Below are 21,870 nucleotides of genomic sequence, written 5' to 3'. Positions count from 1 at the left end.
TGTACGTTCTAAGCTCCCCTCACACCTGTACGCTCTGAGTTTCCCTCACACCTTTATTCTCTGAGCCCCCTCATACCTGTATTCTCTGAGCCCTCTCACACCTGTATGTTCTAAGCCAGACTCGCACCTGTACGCTCTGAGCCCCCCTCACAACTGTATGCTCTGAGCTCCCCTCACACCTGTACGCTCTGAGCTCCCCTTACACCTGTACAGTCTGAGCCCCCTCACACCTGTACGCTCTGAGCCCCCCTCACACCTGTACACTCTGAGCCCCGCTCACACCTGTACGTTCTAAGCCCCCTCACACCTGTACGTTCTAATCCCCCCTCACACCTGTACGCTCTGAGCCCCCTCACACCTGTACATTCTAAGCCCCCACACCTGTACGTTCTAAGATAGCCTCACACCTGTACGCTCTGAGCACCCCTCACACCTGTATGCTCTGAGCCCCCTCACACCTGTATGCTCTGAGCCCCCCACACACCTGTACGCTCTGAGCCCCCCTCACACCTGTACGTTCTAAGCCCCCCTCACACCTGTATACTCTGAGCCCCCCCCACACCTGTACGCTCTGAGCTGCCCTCACACCTGACAGAGTAGCAGCCTTCCGACTTGCACGCATAGAGGAGCATCACTGAAGCTCCTCTGCACCCGACCCTGCCTTCTCATATCCCTGCCAGTCGGTTGGGCCCTTCCAGACGCTGCGGCCCCTTACAAGTGTATGGGCTGTACCCCCCTGATGGCGGCCCTCGGGAGATTTATAGGTATTTTTTTTCTGAATAAATCAGAAGCATTGACAAAACTTTTCTCTTTTCAGATTCCTGAGGAAGATCCTGGGGAAGATGACACAGCGGATGCATTCATTAAACGTGTAGAAAAAGACTATAGGAAGCCAATAGAGCCAGAGAAGCAGAAGAAATTCTATGGCTTCAGCTACGTGAGTGAGCATCTGAAGCAGTAGCCAGTGGCCTCATCACCACCATAGAGAGGCAGTAACATCAACGTACAGCCTCATCACCACCATCGGAGAGGCAGGATCCTCACCGTAGAGCCTCATCACCACCATCAAGGAGCCAGGATCCTCACTGTAGAGCCTCATCACCACCATCAGAGAGCCACGATCTTCACCGTAGAGCCTCATCACCACCATCACCACCATCGGAGAGGCAGGATCATCAATGTAGAGCCTCAGATCATTAAAGTCTGAAGGATCTACAATCATCTAATTTGACATTTATTTTTCAGGGACAAACATCGACTTTTCAAGGTCCCAATGATATAGGTAGGAAGATACATTTTATTTATCATCTACAGATGACAAGACATAAATACATTGTGACAACGACCATTGACTTTCCTATTACCAAAACCTCCAGAGAATCTGGTTGTGTCACAGATCAGACCACTCATCACATGTACTCTGACTGCTGCATGATAGAGGCGTATGATGGCACACGTGACATGGGCATGCGTACTGTGTATTCATAGAGCAGCCACAATCCAGAAGGCCATCCAGAGAGAAGCCTGATCTCATGCTCCACCCCCAGGGAACAACCCACTCAGACCACTCTCAAAGAGTCAGGACATGTGGAGGAGGAGCAGGTTATAGGGGAGGAGTCCAACTGGCATATAATTGGGAAAAAAAAACAGGAGTGTCACTCTTCTTAAACCACTAAGGGCTCCTTCACACCTGCCATTTTAGCATGCGGCAATGGCGTATTTTCCATGGCTGCAAAGTGTGCAGTGCACATGGGCCCCACGGGGGGGTGGGGTCCATTGTGTTTTGACCTACACTGCACCCATGAAACTGTGAGAACCACTTACATGCCGGATAGAATCCTCCCCCCATAGCCCACTCTTCCTCCATATTTCCTGCCAATAGCATCTGCAGCATTGACTCTCTGGGAGTGATCTGGGTGGGTTGCTCCCCAGGGGGGGAGGGGGGACTTGGGAATGGGTCTCCCTCTAGATGGCTTCCTGGAATTATATCCATGTAACACCAGAAGATTTATGGGGTTACATAGATGGAGGTCTTAGTAATAGGAAAGTCAGTGGATATTGTCACAATGTTTTTATGTCTTGTTATCTGTAAATGAGAAATAAAATGTACATTCTTATCTATACCGCCTTGATGTGGGGACCTTAAAAAGTCGGACTTTGTCCCTGAATAGTAAAAGTCAAATCAGATCCGAGGCTATATATTGCTAACAAATCAAATGCATGTTCTGATCTATATTGTCTTGAACAGTATAGAAAGTCGTGCATTTCACTGGGAGATAAACTGGTCACCCCTAGACTGATGATTCAGGGACTATCCGATCGCCTTAGTGGGTCAGGAAGGAATTTTTTCCCCTTTGGAGTCCATCTGACTGAGGGGGTTTTCGCCTTCCTCTGAATCATCCTGAAGGTTTAGGAGTGTGAAAAGCCCTCATCTCTGAGGAGTCAGAGGATAACAATGGCCAATCTCCAATAGATAGATGAGGAACTGGTCACCCTAGACTGATGATTCAGGGACTATCCGATCGCCTTAGGGGGTCAGGAAGGAATTTTTCCCCTTTGGTGCCCATCTGACTGAGGGGGTTTTCGCCTTCCTCTGAATCATCCTGAAGGTTTAGGAGTCTGAAACGGTCCCACCTCTGAGGAGTCAGATAATAACAGTGATGGACCGACCAATGTTCTCTGAAGACCTACAATAATTTTCTTGTAAAAATGTTTCCTTGTAAAGAATTTGAAATTTCAATAAAATTGTGTGTACCTTAATTGTCTTTTGTATGTAAAGGTTTTTTTCCTATCTCTATATTTTAATATAATGATGAATGACAGCAGGGTGGGGAGTCTCATCCCATATTTCATGATTATATCACCCTTAGGCTATGGGATGGTGAGGGGAAACACTATTAACATAGGGTTGCCAACTGTCTGAAATTCACCTCGACAGTCCAGGTTTTGAATCATGTGTCTGTGTTTCAGTTCACCTCAAACTCAGACACATTATTAAGGCAGGAACATGGCTCGGAACAGGGCCAGACAGCAGGGTTAGGGGGCATTAAGTGTGCCGCATTACCATTTCCTTTGGAGCACCCAAAGATTGATTGGACCCTGGGCAAAAAATTTTTTTGCCCCCCCCATGCAGTTTTGCTCTCCACCTGCTTTGAGACATACAATAAAATGCAGCTAGACTTAAAATCAGTTTACTGAATCAGATCAGACAACGATTGGTTGCCAGAGGTTACGGTGTATCATTACCACTCACTGACTAGAGGTTACAGCACATAATTTTTCCTTGTTTATTGGTTGCTAGAGATTACTCTACATCAATACTGCTCACTGATTGGTTACTATAGGTTACTGCACATCATTACTGCTTACTGTTTGATTGCTAGAGGTTACAGCACATCATCTCCTCACTGCCTGCACACCATGGGCTAGGGAGGTGAAGGGGGCTATTAATAAACAGAAAACTCTTCGGGATCCTAGGACTCCTAGGCTCAGTGCTGGGGAGAGGGGAGCGTGTGATCAGTGGAAATGCTGATTTCTTTTAACACTCACTACCAATATAAAGAGGAGTTTCAACACTGGCCACCAATGTAATAGGGGTTTACACTGACCACTAATGTAATAGAAGCATTCACAGTAACCACCAATGTAAGGAGGGAGATTTACACTGACCACCAATGTAAGGGGGGCGTTCATATTGGTCACTAGTGTGAATGAAGGGATTCTACACCAAGCACCAATGTAATGAAAAGATTTACACTGACCACCAATATAAATTAGACATTTAGCCTGCGTTCACATTTGTGTGTGTTTGGAAAGTATGCAAAATCGCTTTCCAAGGTAACCCTGAGACAGCGCTTCTCCTAGGGGTTTATCTGATGCGGGGAGGAGCCGTGAGCGCCGCCGGGGGATCCCAGAAGATGAGGTTTGGGGCCACTTTGTGCAAAACGAACTTCACGGTGGAGGTAAGTATGATATGTTTGTTATTTAAAAAAAAATAAAATAAAAAAAAGTAAATGAAGGTTTAGTGTCACTGTAAAGGTGTCTGTTTAGACCCCTGATATCTCACCAAAACCACCCAGTGGGACTCCTAAAAAAATTGTACAAAATAAAATATAGAAGAAAAAAGGAAAAAATGTATAAAAATAAAATAGGTAAAAAATAAATAAAAAAACCGAAAATAAAAAACTGAAACAAGTGGCGGAACTACCAGGGACACAAAGGTTACACGTGCGACCGGGCAAGTGTGACTTTCTCTTCTCTGATTGTTCTCCACCATTGATAGAGCTGTATCTCACCATTTCTCTACAATCTCTGCTCCTTTCTAGAGGCCAAACATTGAGATCTTTATATCTTATGGAGATTGAGATCTTTATATCCTAATAACAGTTACATTTTCAACTAAAATAAAAATGACTGACACCTGTGGGGGGGACTACCAGGGTCACAAAGATCGCACCTGGGCTTGGAGGGAAGGGCCCCGGCCAGATGTCAGGGGGGGCCCTGCATGGTTTCTTGCACCGGGGCCTTGAAGGATCTAGTTACACCTCTGTTCTGGCACACTGCTTTTTATTGTTTAATTCTGGAAAAACATTGAATTTCAAATTATATCTGACCACAGTACTCCATACTCTTCAGCGCCCACATATTTTCTCCAGAAATCTCCTTCCTGCTGGATCTCTGACCTCAGTGATCTAACATCAGAGGTATAATTGGAACCTTTAGGGCCCTGGTGCAAAAAAGGGCTCCCCCTGACCTCCCAGGGCCCTCTCCATCAGTATCATGGCCCTTCCCTCCAAGGCCAGGTGCCTTTACTCCCATTCTGCGGCCCTTTATTATTGTCCGGCAGCGGGCCCCCTTCCTTTATAATTGACAACATTTTCAAAATTTCATGGACATCCTTTTTTCACTCTGTGTTCAGCAAGTCATTCTAGGTGGAGAATGACTTGATTAGGGGAGGGGCATACATTTTAAATGGGTGTAATAAAAAAGTATGCAGTGCAGTAAGAAGTATCAGTGCAGAGCTATAGAGGATATGATATGTAACAGCAGGGCAGTCAGTGAGCAGTATGTCAGGGCAGAGCAGTCTTAATAGCATCATGGGCCCCTGGGCAAAGTAATACTCTGGGATCCCTAGAATGGAGACAGCGCAGGTAAACAGACATCAAGTAGGTGGGAGCAGACAAGCAGAGCTTCCCCTTTGGGAGGAGCTCCACATTAACTACATGAACAATCATTCTGTACAGCAAAGAAACAGTGGGAAAAAAAATACATACATATAGTAAAAAAGTTGTCCTGTGCATATATCATATCTGCTAGATTGAGTGCTCCCCTTCCCAGCACTATGGCCTCTCTACACACCAGATATGCCCCCTGCACTCTGACCTCACTACATCCCAGATATCCCCACCAGCACTCTGACCCCTCTACACCCCAGATAGCCCCCAGCACTTTGACCTCTCTACGCCCCAGATATCCCCCCAGCACTCAGACCCCTCTACATCCCAGATATCCCCCCCCAGCACTATGACCCCTCTACACCCTAGATATCCCCCCAGCACTCTAACCCCTCTACACCCCAGATATCCCCCAGCACTATGACCCCCTCTACACGCCAGATATCCCCCCAGCACTCTGACCCCTCTATATCCCAGATATCCCCCAGCACTATGACCCCTCTACACCCCAGATATCCCCCCAACACTCTGACCCCTCTACATCCCAGATATCCCCCCAGAACTCTGACCCCTCTACAGCCTAGATATTCCCCCAGCACTGTTACCATATACCATAAGATACCCCTTGTATTATCACCTCACTAAATGCCTGATACCCCCTATACTGTGGCCTCTCTACAGCCCTGATACCTCTAGCACTATAGTCAGCCAAGATACCCCAAGCATTGCTACCTCCTATACACCCCAGATCCCCCCTCAGCATGGTTTTACCCCATACACCCTTGATATCCCCAGCACCATTATTTCTTCCATGTAGTTCCCCCTTTTCCAATGGAGATACAGTGCATGTAAACTTTTGGCTCTGTGCCCACCTTCAGAATAAGACTCACCTATATCAATCAAGCTGGCAGGACAGGCGGAGGAGGGAGCATCCCTCCGGGCATTCCAAGCGCTTTGGTGCAAACAGTGCTGAACAGGTGGGCTCCCCATGACACCATCTACAATGCTACTTGTGCAGGTGGGCTCTCAGTGCTGCAGACTATGCTGCTCCCACTCCAGCTTTTACCCCGCAGCCTTCGAGTATTCAAGCTGCATGGGGCAGGGTCAAATCATCACTGGCGCTCTATCCCTGCCTCTTTCTGCTGGCTGTGAAATACTGGGTATCGTTCTGCACAGCACGGCGTACCGCTGCCAGTCTGCCTCCCCTGTGTATCCATCACTCTCAGTGCCATCATGGGACCCCCAATTTTGGGGCAGCGTGGGCTCAAGGACCAGTTCCTTTGGGGAAAGTGTAGGGGGCCCCCATGCATCTGGGGCCCCCAGGCAGCGCCCAGGCATGCCCTCTCATTAAGACAGACCTGTGTTATGGCAGTCAGTGAGCAGTACATAGTGACAGGGCAGTCATTGAGCGGTAGGTCAGGTCACTCTGTGAGCGGTAGGTCAGGGCACTCGGTGAGCGGTAGGTTGGGGCAGTCAGTGAGCAGTATGGCGGGCCAGTCAGTGAGCAGTATGGCGGGGCAGTCAGTGAGCGGTATGGCGGGGCAGTCAGTGAGCGGTATGGCGGGGCAGGCAGTGAGAGGTATGGTGGGGCAGGCAGTGAGAGGTATTGCGGGGCAGTCAGTGAGTGGTATGTTGGGGCAGTCAGTGAGCAGTATGTCGGGGCAGTCAGTGAGCAGTAAGTCAGGACAGTCGGTGAGCGGGATGATCCATGAGTCACTTACTACATTGCTGCAGACAGTAGCTTTCCCAGGCTGCTATGTGACTAAATAGGTGGGGAATTACCAGTCTCAATGTGCCCCAACAGCTGGGTATCTACCAAACTCAGTGTGCACTGACAGTTGTGAAACTATCAGTCCCAGTGTGCCCTAACAGGTGGGGATTGGGGAACCACTAGTCCCAGTAAGCCCTGACAGGGGGGAGGATCTACCAGTACCAGTGTGCTCCAAAGACAGGAACCTACCATTTTCAATGTGCTGTTGGCTAAGGGACTAGCATGGCCTGATAGAGAACTACATGTCCCAGCATGGCCTGATAGAGAACCACATATCCCAGCATGGCCTGATAGAAAACTACAAGTCCCAGTATGGCCTGATAGAGAACTACAACTACAATCTGATGCCCCCTAAAAATGCCGCCACTGTCCCTCACTGCCCGGTATACTGCTGGCTGAGACCCGCGGCACTTTATTATTAATAACCTCCAGGCGCTGCTTGGCTCACTGCCCAAACAACTGGTTGCTAGACACAGCCCGCCTGGTGTCTAGCAACCAGTGATGTCATGACGAGGAGGAGAGCGGAGCCCCAGCATTCACAGCGAGCTGTAGGAGAATCTCCTCCTCGCGCCTAAGCTCCGCCCCGACCCCGGGGTTGGGCCTGATGTCTTTTCCTGCTCTGGAAGAAAGGTAGGAGGAATGCTCCCTGCCCCGAAGATGCTCACGGTCACTCGGCTCCCTCCTATACACTACCCCCCTCCAATCATGCTGCTGTACAGTCCCCCCATACTGCCCTCCACTACCCCCCTCCCATCATACTGCCCTCCACTACCCCCCCATCATACTGCCCTCCACTACCCCCTTCCATCATACTGTCCTCCACTGCGACCCCCTCCCATCATCCTGCCCTCCACTACCCCCTTCCCATCATACTGCCCTCCACTGCCACCCCCTCCCATAAAAAAAAACACTATAAAAAATGTAATTGTAAAATAAAATATAATGGTTAAAAAATATTAAAAAAATTAAATAACAAAAATTAAAAACTGTTGACCATGTCCACTGCCCTACTGACAATATCCACTGCCCTACTGATAATATCCACTGATCTACTGACCACGTCCACTACCCTACTGACCATGTCCACTGCCCTACTGACAATATCCACTGCCCTACTGACCACGTCCACTGCCCTACTGACACCGTCCACTGCCCTGCTGACACCTTACACTGCTCTATTGACACCATCCACTGCCCTACTGACACCGTCCACTGCTCTACTGACACCGTCCACTGCCCTACTGACACCATTCACAGTCCACACTGACACCACTGAAGGAACTACAAGCAAAAGTCTCTGTACATAGCTCATTCCAGAACCCTGCACTCTGTACATAACGCACTCCATACACTGCATGCTTTTATCCTTTTTTTAAATGAACGTGCCTTGGTTTTTTATGTATCCATAAGACTCTTGCTTGCGGAACAATAATAAAAGCATTTTTTATAGGTACAAGGCAGCCCGAATTTGATTAATGATACCCCTTAAGCTCCTCCCACTGCCAGAAGTTTGACCACACCCACCTTTACCTCGGCACGCTACGCAAGGTTATTTCCTTCCAGTGTCCCTCATTCTGAAGTTCAAAAGTTGGGAGGTATGGTTTTGGGTGTTGGGAGGTGGGCATGGTGAAGGAAAAGAAGCCCAGGGTGATGCCCCTCTCCTGGCTCTGGTGGGTCTTGTTGAAGGTGGCAGCGGAGGAGGCGGTGCCCAGCGTCTTGGCCAGCAAAGTTTTCCCGCTGTTAATGTGGTCCCACACCCCAACATTTGGCTTCAGAGTCTCCCCCCCTCTGCAGGAGCAATGCGTTCCAGCTTCGTAACTGAAAACGTCCTGGTTGTGCACTGCTTCCCCTTCCCTCCCAGAAACAAATGGTGGGGAATGTTGGTTGAACGTAGTGTACCCGTGTTCTATCAGATTAGGCAACCGCCAGATTAGGTAACAGAGTTGATGTTCCACGGGTTTGCTAATCTGACAGAACAGCAGCACCAGACATCTTACTACACCCAGCTATGGCTAGAATTTCAGAGTAACTTTAGCAATAAAGTGAGCGTATATAAATAAATATAGTGTATTGACATCTGTGATGCTGTTTCGATGTTTAATTTTGAAAGCCTAAAGCATGGGTGCTCAACCTGCGGCCCTCCAGATGTTATGAAACTACAATTTTCATCATACCTCTGCCTTTGGGAGCTATGCATGTACCTGTTAGCCTTGTAATGCCTCATGGGACTTCTACAGTAGTTCTGCAGCAGCTGGAGGGCCACAGGTGGAACAACCATGCATAGCTCCCAGCTGTCCCTGATTTGGAGGGACTGTCCCTCTGTCCCTCTTTCCTCCTCATTTGTCCCTTATTTTGGTCTCATCTATAGAGTTGTGTATAAACTGCACTTTTTATCGTTCTAAAATAGTTTCCCAGTGCTAAACCTTTCATCCAATTTCTAAATTGCTGCATTTGTAAATTTTAAAAGCCAATATAAAGGAATAGTAATGGTAAAAAAAGCCCTTGTGGGTTTGATTAACTTTTTTTTTTGGTTAAATCTCCTTTAACCACCTCAATACTGGGCACTTACACCCCCTTCCTGCTCAGGCCATTTTTCAGCTTTCAGCTCTGTCGCACTTTGAATGACAATTACGTGGTCATGCTACACTGTAACCATGTGAAATTTCTATCATTTTCTTCACACAATAGAGCTCTTTTGGTGGTATGTAATCACTCCTGGGATTTTGTTTTTGTTTTGTTTTTTAGGAAAAAATAAAAACCAAAAATTTTGAAAAAAAATAAAAAGTTTTTCTTAGTTTCTGTCAGTAAAATGTGGTAAATAAGTAATTTTTCTCCTTCACTGATGTACGCTGATGAGGCAGCACTGATGGGCATTGATAGGCTGCACTGATGGGCACTGATGAGATGGCACTGATGAGAAGGCACAAATATGCCGCACTTATGGGCACTGATGGGTGGCACTGGGCACAGATAGGCATCACTGGTGGGTACAGATAGGTGGCATGGATAGGCAGCACTGATAGGCATTGATGGGCAGCACTGATGACCAGCACTGGCTGGCATCACTTATGATCACTCATTGCTTTCACTTGTGGGCACACATTTCTGCCACTGGTGGCACGTAATTGTAATCAGGGCACTGATGATCAGTGCCTTGATTACATCCCTAGATGTCCTCTGTGAGGACATGCCACTGATCGGCTCGCCTCTCCTCATGCTCTGTCAGTGTGAGGCGAGGAGAGCCGATTACCGGCATCTCCGTGTTTGGACACAGCCGATCACATGGTTAAAGAACCGCGGCCGCTCTTTACACAGATTGGGGTCACGCCGTGTCCTAGCAACATGGAGCGGCCACAGTCGCCACGCTGTGCACCCCCGGGGGCACGCGAGAGTGGTCATTCTGGGAGGCCGTCATATGACATCCACCCAGAAGGAGAGCCACGCCGCCTGTCGTCATTTGGTGACAGGTGGGCGTGAAGAGGTTAAGGGGGTGTAGCAGAGGGCATGTCTTATGCCTACATTCATTTGCTAGGTGTCCCTCATTCCCATCTCAAAATGTTGGGAATTATGCCCATGGCCTGAGCAGCTCGGGGTGTACCAACATGGCCTCCACCATCTTCCTACTGCTGGCATCCAGCTTCTTTCAAAATGCAAAATCAAAACACCATCACAAATGTCAATATACTATATTTATTTATATACGCTCACTTTATTGCTAAAATGACTCTGAAATTCCAGACGTAGCTGGGTGTAGTAAGATGTCCGCTGCCGCCTTCTTCTGACTTCAGGTGTTCCATCAGATGAGCAAATCTGGTAGCAAAGGAACGCATTTGCAGCTGGCAGAAAGTCACTTTTGTTACCTAATCCGATGGGTTTGCTATTCTGACAGAACACCGGTGTTCTGCTGAAAACTGTTCAGATTACCGCTACCCATCAGATGGTGTAACGGACGTAACATTCCGACCAAAAAAATACTTACTGCGCATGCGCTATGTGTTGCAACATGAGTTCAACAGCGCTATGCGTTCCAAACACTTCATGATTTGACGGGTAGCAGTAATCTGATAGATGGGCATTGATTTGGCGGCACTGATAGGCGACATGGATAGGCGGCACTAATGGGTGGAACTGATGGACATTGATGGGCAGCAATGATGGGCATTGATGGGCAGCACCGATAGCCAGCACTGACAGGCATCACTAGTGGGCACTGATTGCTGGGTTTGGTGGGCACAGATGGGCGTGTTATTGTAATCAGGGCACTGATGATCAATACCCTTATTACATGTTTTGATGTCTCCTGGGGTAAATGCCGCTGATCGGCTCTGCTCTCCACTCACTCTGTCAGTGTGAAGCAATGAGAGATGATAACCGTCATCTCCATGTTTACATGTGACTGGCTGTGATTGGCCGATCACATGGTAAAACAGCCACAGCTCTTCACAGAGATCGGGTCACGCCGTGTCTTAGCAACACGGCGCAGACTCGATCGCTACACTGCCTGTCCCTGTGGGTGCACGAGAGCAGCTGTTCTGGGACGACGTCATGTAATGTCATTCCAGAGTGAGAGCCGCACCACCGCAACTCCATCATTTGACAGTTGGCGGGCTGCAAGTGATTCATTTTGAAAGCCTAAAGGTTTAGCACTGAGCAGTGTGGGGTGTACCAACATGGCCTCTGCCATCTTCCTACTGCTGGGTGTACCAACATGGCCTCTGCCACCTTCCTACTGCTGGGTGTACCAAAGAATGACAATTACGCAGTCATGCAACACTGTAACTTTCTTTTGGTGGTATTAAATCACTGCTGGGTTTTTTATTTTTTCCAAAAAAATACAGATATTTTGAAACAAAAAGTTCTTAGTTTCTGTCAGTAAAGTTTGTAAATAAGTAATTTTTCTCCTTCACTGATGTGCGCTGATGAGGCGGCACTTATGGGCGCTGATTAGGAGGCACTAATGGGCACTGATATGCTGCACTTATGGGCACTGATAGGTTGCACTGATATGTGGCACTGATAGGCAGCACTAATGGGCATTGATGGGTGGCACTGATGGACATTGATGGGCAGCAATGATGGGCAGCACTAATAGCCAGCACTGACAAGCATCACTAATGGGCACTGATTGCTAGCATTGGTGGGCACTGATGGCGTGTTATTGTAATCAGGGCACTGATAATCAGCGCCCTTATTACATGTTTTGATGTCCCCTGGGAGGAAATGCCGCTGATTGGCTCTCCTCTGCACTCACTCTGTCAGTGCGAGGCAATGAGAGACGATTACCGTCATCTCCATGTTTACATGTGGCTGGCTGTGATTGGCTGATCACATGGTAAAAGAGCCATGGCTCTTCACAGAGATCTGTTGTTAGGACACGGTGCGGACTCAATCGCTACACTGCCTGTCCCCGTGGGTGCACGAGAGCAGCTGTTCTGGGACGAAGTCATATAATGTCATTCCAGAGTGAGAGCCGCACCACCGCAACTCCATCATTTGACAGTTGGCGGGCTGCAAGTGATTCATTTTGAAAGCCTAAAGGTTTAGCACTGAGCAGTGTGGGGTGTACCAACATGGCCTCTGCCACCTTCCTACTGCTGGGTGTACCAACATGGCTTCTGCCATCCTCCTACTGCTGGCGTCCAGCTTCTTTCAAAATTAAACTTCCAAACAGCATCACAGATGTCATTATACTATATTTATATATATACGCTCACTGTATTGCTAAAATTACTTCTTCTGACTGCAGGTATTCTGTCAGATGAGCAAACCTGGTAGCAGTGGAACGCATGTGCAGTTGATGGAACGTCAGTTCCCTTACATTATCTGTCGGGTTCACTAATCTGATAGAACACCGGCATGTGCACAGTGCCCTGTGAAACCTCACACTGTTATCTGCGGGCACCTGCGGCAGTGCCGCTGTACCCGATAGTTAAAAACAAAGAAGAGAGCAGCACCATCTAAGCACAACATGATAAAAACATTTTAATATAGGACAGACAATTTTAAACTCACAGGATTGTAGAGATTACAGCGCATGTGAAATGGTATTGGAAGTTCATCTACTCCGGGGGGAAGGCGGTCGGCTCGCAGGTGGAGAGACAGCTGATGTTCCTGGTGACTCCAATCGCTTCCTGGTTCTCAGATTCGGCTCAGGGGCGGCTGAACACATCACTTCCTGGATGCTGAGAGAATGGGGAGGGACGTGCGTTCGGAGCATGCGTGCTCCTTCATCAGGCTAAGTTGAATCCATGTTTGGAGAGGTTTTTATAGTCCATTCAGCCAGGGGATGTTGATGTGGTGCCATGGCAACCACTCATGGGAAGGGCTTCTGATTCCAGCACTGGTGTGTCAGGCTGGATTGGAACGATCAAGGTCATGTGACCAAAGACAAGCTTTTTTTTACATAACAATAGAGATAATACAGGGGTAGAAAAGAAGGAGGGGGGGTTTGATAAAATACTTTTTTATATATAACAAGAAAGAATGAAAAACTCTATGATCTGGAAGCAGCTGAAACAAACACCCCAAACACACGGAGCCCGTCCTAGAATGATCGCGTGGTGACGTCACTAAGTGCCTTTTTCCAGACGCGTTTCATCATACGTGACATTGTCAATGGGGAACCAAAAGTTGTCACCACCCACACTGGATTAAAAACATTCCCAAAAGACAATACTTGTACCAAAGTCTACGCCACATGTGTGCTCCTCCCCACGCTCTCACCATCCAGGAAGTGATTTGTCCAGTTGTCACCTGAGCCGAATCTGAGAACCAGGAAGCACAGGGAGCCACCAGCGTAGCCGGGAACATCAGCTGCCTCTCCACCTGCGCATCCATCGCCTTCCCCCAGGAGTGGATGAACTTCCTATACCATTTCACATGCACTGTATTCTCTACAGTCTTGTGAGTTTATAATCATCTGCCCTGTATTAAAATGTTTTTATCACGCTGCACTTAGATGGCGCTGCTCTCTTCTTTGTTTTTTACAGTCTACAGAGCACCTTCTACATTGTTATGAGCCGGCAGACATCCAGAGTCAGCCCATCTGTGACCATCTACACACCTCTTGCTGCAATTGAACTCTCATGCATGGACTCCCCACTATAGAGAGTGGATCAATCACCCGTTTCTCTCTATTTGAGCTGACAGAGCGCAATATAATAATATCAATATATGTATACAATATTGCTGTCCCGATAGTTGGCAACTATGTTCCTGCTGTCTTGGGGCTCCCCTGCGGTGGTGGAACACCAGGGCCCGGGCGTAAGTGTGACTGCTGTGACCCTGGTAGTTCCCCCGCTGCTTCACATCATCTACTTTATTCTGAATGATCTGTAATATTGGGGGGTTTATTTATTATTTTTACTTTTTTCACTTCTCTGAAATTTTCCCTAACAATGATATATCTGCAGGTCACCATCTTTCTACAATCTCTCCTCCTCTCTAGCCTCTTTCCATCCGGGCCAAATCTGACATTTCACTCGTACATGTTTTTGTTAGAAAATTACTTTGAACCTCCCCCCAAAAAAAAAACCACATATACACATATATATATATATATATATATACACATATATATACACACACACACACACACACACACATTTTTTTTGTAGAAGAGACCCTAGGGAATAAAATGTTGGGTGTTGCATTTTTTTTTATGTCACACAGTATTTTTAAATGCAAAAAACACTTTCATGAATTAAAAAGATAAAAAACAAAAAAAACTAAAGTTAGGCCAATTGTTTTTATATATTCTGAAAGATGATGTTAAGCCGAGTAAATAGATACCTGATATGTCACCCTTTAAAATTGCGTCTTCCCAGGGAATGGCGGCAAAATACGGTGCTTAAAATTCTCCGTAGGCAATGCTTTAAACGCCTTTACAGGTTACCAGTTTAGAGTTACAGAGAAGGTCTGGTGCTAGAATTATTGCTCTCGCTGACGTTCGCGACATTACCTCACATGTGGTGCGATCACCGTTTACATATGTGTGCTGGAATACCGCATGCGTTCACATTTGTGCATAAGCACGGTGGGATGAGGAGCTTTTATATATTTTTTTTGGATGAACTTTATTGCTATCACAAGGGATGAACAATATCCCTTGTGACAGCACGAGCCAGACAAATCCCCCTTATGGAGAGATCTGGGGTCTACACTATATTACTAAAAGTATTGGGACCCTTGCCTTTACACGCACATGAATTTTAATGGCATCCCAGTCTTAGTCTGTAGGGTTCAATATTGAGTTGGCCAACCCTTTGCAGCTATAACAGCTTCAACTCTTCTGGGAAGGCTGTCCACAAGGTTTAGGAGTGTGTCTATGAGAATGTTTGACCATTCTTCCAGAAGCACATTTGTGAGGTCAGGCACTGATGTTGGATGAGAAGGCCTGGCTCGCAGTCTTCGCTCTAATTCATCCATAAGGTGTTCTATCCAGCTGTGGTCAGGACTCTGTGCAGGCCAGTCAAGTTCCTCCACCCCAAACTCATCCATGTCTGTATGGCCCTTGCTTTGTACACTGGTGCGCAGTCATGTTGGAACAGGAAGGGGCCATCCCCAAATTGTTCCCACAAAGTTGGGAGCATGAAATTGTCCAAAATGTCTTGGTATGCTGATGCCTTAAGGGTTCCCTTAACTGGAACTAAGGAACCAAGCCCAACCCCTGAAAAACAACCACACACCATATACCCCCCTCCACGAAAAGGTTGCACTTGGCACAAAGCATTCAGGAAAGTACTGTTCTCCTGGCAACCTCCAAACCCAGACAAGTCCATCGGATTGCCAGACAGAGAAGCGTGATTGGTCACGCATCTCCAATGCTCTAGAGTCCAGTGGCAGCATGCGTTACACCACTGCATCCGATGTTTTGCATTGCATTTAGTGATATGAGGCTCGGATGCAGCTGCTTGGCCATGGAAACCCATTCCAAGAAGCTCTCTACGCACTGTTGTTGTGCTAATCTGAAGGCCACACGAAGTTTGGAGGTCTGTAGCTATTGACTCTGCAGTCAGTTAGCCACTTCTGGGTGACCTACCACTTCGTTGCTGACTTGCTGTTGTTCCCAGTTGCTTCCACTTTGTTATAATACCCCTAACCTTTCACAGTGGAATATTTAGTAGCAAGGAAATTTCACAGCAACCTATCACGGTACCACACTTGAATTCACTGAGCTCCTGAGAGCGACCCATTCTTTCACAAATGGTTGTAGAAGCTGCAGTGTTGGTCATCTTACTTTAAAAAAGTAATTAGTTAAGTTACAAATGACTTCTCCCAAAAAGTAATTGCGTTAGTAACTCAGTTACTACATTGGAAAAGTAATTAGTTACTCACCAAAGTAACTGACTTTTTTTTTAAGGGGCAGGTCTAGTATTACTGTAAACAAGGGGCGCGTTCCCCCCTGCACGTCTATTTCCCCTCTGTACCCCCCTGCACGTCTGTCACCCCCTCACATCTATCTGTTCCCCCTCTGTACCCCACTACACGTCTGTCATCCCCCCCGCAAACATATATCTGTTTCCCCTCTGTACATCTGTCCCCCCAAAACTCACGGATCGGATCGTTCCTCGGATCAGAGTCACGGATCGGATCCTTTTTCGGATCAGCAGATAATAATTGACTTTGGAAAAACCAGTGAAAATTCCCCCACCATATAGACCCCACTGTAGTATCCACAATCTCCCCACTGTAATATCCACGTCATCTGCCCAACTGTAATATTGGCTGAGTATGGTTGGGTGCGGCTGAGCATGGCTAGGTACGGCTGGGTATCGCCGAGTATGACTGGGTATTACAGAGTATTGCAGAGTATAGCTGGGTATTACCGTGTATGGCAGAGTATGTCTGGGTATTACTGAGTATGGCTAGGTATGGCAGAGTATGGCTGGGTATGGCAGAGTATGGCTGGGTATGGCAGAGTATTGTCAGGGTATTGCAGAGCATTGGCAGGGTATTGCAGAGGATTAGCAGTGTATTGCAGAGCATTGGCAGGGTATTGGCAGGGTATTGCAGAGTATTGGCAGGGTATTGCAGAGTATTGGTAGGGTATTGCAGAGCTTTGGCAGGGTATTGGCAGGGTACTGCAGAGTATTGCCAGGGAATTGCAGAGTATTGGCAGGGTATGGAGGCCATCCGATTTCTCCCCTCCACTGTACAGATCTGTACACAGAGGGGAAAGAGGAACCGGCGTCATGATGATGACGGTTTGTTTACAAGTGATCGCTCCGTCATTTGACAGAGCGATCACATTGTAAACAGCTGACGGGTGCACCAAGATGGCCACCGCTCCGGAGCTAGGCCAAAGCCGCGGCCTTTCCTAAGGCCGAGGCCGCGGAGCACTCCAGATCGTGGCGCATGACGATCCGTTGAGCCCCTAGTGGCGGTAGATGTAATTGTGGTAACGCCGCCCAAGTAATGGAAACGGCGTTACCATGAGGGGAAGAGTAATCAGTTAGAAGTAACGGCATTAAGTAACGCCGATTAATTTAACTCTGTTACTTACATCACTGAGAAGCCGTCTGCATGTCTAGGTGTGCGATTTTATATACCTGTGGCCATGGAGGTGATTGCAGCACCTGAATCCAATGATTTGGAGGGGTGTCCCAATACTTTTGACAATATAGTGTATATCTCCATAATGGGCAACAGATGACAAAAAAAAAATTATAATGTTTTTTTTTTTTTTTTGCCACATCAGTGATTTACCATAGACAAAATTCAGCTTGCCGCTCATTTGCGACTCATTCACAATTTCACATCATCGTGGCATATTTAATTACATAAATTTAAGGATTACTTGTGATCACGTAAGAATTTCATAACATTTGAAAAATACAAAAAGGGAAATAAGCAAAAGTGATAAAATCTCCTAGTGTTCTCATGCACCATGACTATATATGTTATCCTGGCATCTCAAACCTAAATTAAATTTCCCTCCCCCTGCTCCCCCCCAATCCCCCCTGCTCCTCCCCCTCTCAATCCCCACAGGATCACCTCATACACTCAATTCAGCTATAGCCTCCTCCCTCCGCTCTGCAGTTCTGTAACCGTATCCTTCTCAGATTAACGGTCAGAATTATGAAGAGGCCAGCAGAGAAGACCTAAAGAGAAGGAGGGGCCCACCCTTCATGAAACGGGAGAGACACTCTTAAAAAAACTAAATAGGTTAAAGATAAAGAAATAGTAAAGGAGTCACATCCAAAGGAAACGAGACCCCAGACATTCATGAGGAGAGTCAGTTTTCAGTGGCAAAAAGCTAATGCAGCCCGTCTACCTATAGTGGAATCCCCAACTTCCATAGACTAGGCCCCCATAAACTCATGAACTTCTTATTATTGCCCTGTTTGAAAAAGAAGACCCTTTCATTGCCAATTGTCATTTTTATGGTTGTCAGCCAGGTTTCGACTGACGGGCCCGAGTGTGAATGCCATTGTTGAGCAATTAGCTTGCTTGCTTGGAAGAGACATCTAATCACTGGTATTTTAGTAGCATTGGGAATTATAGATTCCTCAGGTATAGTCAGGAGACAAGTCCTGACCGTTGCTTTCAATGTTAGATTAAAAATTCTGTTGATCTGAGCTATAACCTGTGTCCAATATCTAAACAATTTCGGGCACCTCCAAAACATATGGATGAAGTCGCCAGTCAAGCCGCATCTAGAGCAATGATCGTTATTTCTCCAGCCCAATTTGAACATTTTCTTAGGGGTATGATATACCCGATAAAAGAAGAAAAGATGGGAAGCTTTCTGAGAGGGAGAAATCGAGACTCTGGTTCCATAATCGATTATCCGATCCCAGTCAGGGTTGGACAGTGGACCCACGTCATTCTCCCAGCTTTTCCTACTTTTAAGCAAGGCTTCATGATCTAACATTTTATCCCCTAGTCTAGCATACATATAGGAAATCAGTCCCTTAAGCATGTCCTGGAGCATAATTTGTGATAGCACAGGAATCTGAATCCACTGGACCTTTTGAGATCCAAATTGTGTCTGACCTGAAGGCATTTGAAAAACGAACGATTCGACAATGAAAACTCCAATTTTAAACTATTGAATGATTTAATATCTGAGCCCTGAAATATTTGCATTAGTTGATTTATACCTTGGTTCTCCCATTCTCTGCATCTTTCAACTTTGGCTAATTCGACCAAGTTTCTATTATTCCATAACGGGGCCAGTACTGATACCCCTTGGTACCCTAATATATCCTTGGCTGTTTTCCAGAGTTTAACAATCTGGTTAATCGTTGGACAGCTTGTACCGAATGAGTTAGCCTCAAGGGCCTCAATTAGTGTATTGTGTGGGCTTCCTAACATTAACAGACTTTGGCGATGTGTACCCTTGCTTGATATTCCTACTCCTGCTAGATGCTGCAACTGTGCCGCCAGATAATAGAGTCTAGGACATGGAACCGCCATCCCCCCTCTCCACCGGTAGCTGTAATAACCGTAAACTGATTCTAGGCAGCCCCTTTCTCCATATAAGATCTCTAAACAGAGATTCTATTTTCTTAAACCACCTCAAACCGATCCATATCGGCGAGTTATGAAGAAAATATAAAATTTGGGGGAGCCACACTATCTTGACCAAATTACAACGTCCCGCCATCGATAAGGGGAGGCGGCTCCAAATATCCGCCTTACATTTAAGCTTTAACAGGAGAGGGGCTTAATTATCTTCCAGATACTCCTTTACATCCCTTGCCATCCAAACCCCCAAATACTTCAATTTCTCCACCACCTTCAAATGAAAGCTATCTTGTAATACATTAGTGACCCCACCATCTATCGGAAGTAGTGCAGATTTATCCCAGTTGATAGTCAATCCGGATATTTGGCTGAATTCTCTAATCATTCTCATGGCCGCTTTTAGTGATGTCTGGACCTCACCCAAAAAGAGCAAAATGTCATCGGCAAATAATGCGATCTTTTCCTCCAACTGACCTCTCTTAAATCCCTGAATATCAGGGTTAGCCCTAATAGCAATGGCCAATGGCTCCATTGCCAGAACGAAAAGCAAAGGGGAAAGAGGACAACCCTGCCTTCGTACCTCGCTCCAATTGGAGCACCTCAGAGTACTCATTATTAATTTTTATTTTTGCACTTGGATTAGTATAGAGCATCTTTGTCCATTTGATAAAGGTAGGCCCAAACCCGAATCTACCGAGGGCCTCAAACAAATATTCCCACTCAAGGCAATCGAAGGCCTTGGCTGCATCCAGGGCTACGTATATTAATACTGGTAGACCTGTTCGGAATAAATCCCGCCTGATCAGGATGAATGAGCTTATGGATACACTTTTTTAACCGTGTTGCCAATATTTTCGCTAGGATCTTTACATCCGTACATAACAGCGAAATCGGACGATATGAAGCAGGATCCATGGGGTCTTTTCCCTCCTTGGGGACAACCACTATGGTAGCTTCCAACATTGAGGAAGGTAGCGTCGCCACTGCCAGAGTTAATGCCTCCAGCAATTCTGGCAACAGAACCTCGCCATATTTCTTATAGACCTCAATAGGTATTCCATCTGGTCCTGGTGATTTTAAGTTGGGCATCTCCGCCACAGCTTTGCGAAGTTCATCAATAGTTATTGGAGCCTCCATTATCATAGAATCTTCCACTGATAAAGTTGGTATGCTTACTTTCCCCATGAAAGCAGCAATCGTTCCCCCACTCCCCCCCCTCTGATATTTATATAAAGAGCAATGGTAATGGTAGAATATACTTTTAATAATAGTGGGTTCAGAAGTAATTTCCCCCTGTGAAGTCCTAACCGCTAATACCATTGGAGGGGCAGTATTTGTTTAAAAAAAATAGAGACAATAAACGGCCCACTTTTTTTCCCTCCCCAAAATGTATTTGTCTCTGAAATATATGTCTGTTATCTATCTTTCTCCTAATGGTCATTTTATACTCTTGCTGCTTTTCTAGCCATATCTTCTGAGTGAGTGGAGTTGGATTGACAATATACTGCTGCTCTGCCCCTTGCACAATCTTCCTAGCCTCCTCCTCCTGGTTCTTCATCTCAGCTCTGTATCCAGCAATTTGCTGGATAAAGAGGCCCCTTAAAAAAGCTTTTAATGAATCCCAAACCGCTCCCGCCGATGCAGTACCCGCGTTAATATGAATAAAATGTTTCAATTCAGATGTTAATCGCTCTGGATAATCCAAAATCTCTAACCACGAAGGGTCAATTTTCCATTGCCCAGAATACTGCTTTTTCCCCACTATATCTGTGGTCCTAACACTAAAATATGAGTGTCCCCATTTGCAAACGCATGCGTAAGCCAGAGCCTCCTCAAGGCATTAGGTATTAGGACCACAGATACCAGGGTGCCTTGACGAGGCCCTGTGGCTTACGCATGCGTTTGCAAATGCGTGCGGACTAAACCCCTGTTTTTAACTTACTGTTAGACAGGTTAATTTGGTTGTCTGCGAGCTGGTGGTAAGTAGGCTTGGGTTTTTCCTGGCTATTCCCCAGGCCTTGTTGTTATTACATTTACTTTACAATTTGGTACAAGAGGAATCAGAGGGCCCTGCTCATTAGAGCTTACAATCTAATAAAAGAAAGGTCAGTTGATACAAAAGTTAATAGCTGTGGGGGATGAGCTGATGGAGGAAGTAAAACAGTGTATTAGTTAGAAGCAGGATAGGCTTCTTTAAGGCCCCTTTCACACTGGGGAGGTGCGGGCATCGGCGGTAAAGCGGCGTTATTTTTAGTGCCGCTTTACCGTCGCTCTAGCGGCGCTATTCAGCCGTTAGCGGGGCGTTTTTAACCATCGCTATTCAGTCGCTAGCAGTCGAAAAAGGGTTAAAAGTGCATGCAAAGCGCCGCTGTCCCATTGATTTCAATGGGTAGGAGCGATTTAGGAGCGGTATATACACCACTCTTTCACCACTTCAAAGATGCAGCTAGCAGG

The sequence above is a fragment of the Lithobates pipiens genome, unplaced genomic scaffold, assembly GCF_037356315.1.
Source record: "Lithobates pipiens isolate NorthernLeopardFrog02 unplaced genomic scaffold, aLitPip1_a1.2 Scaffold_8, whole genome shotgun sequence".
Classification (NCBI taxonomy): domain Eukaryota; kingdom Metazoa; phylum Chordata; class Amphibia; order Anura; family Ranidae; genus Lithobates; species Lithobates pipiens.
Note: the sequence above shows the minus strand (reverse complement) of the source record.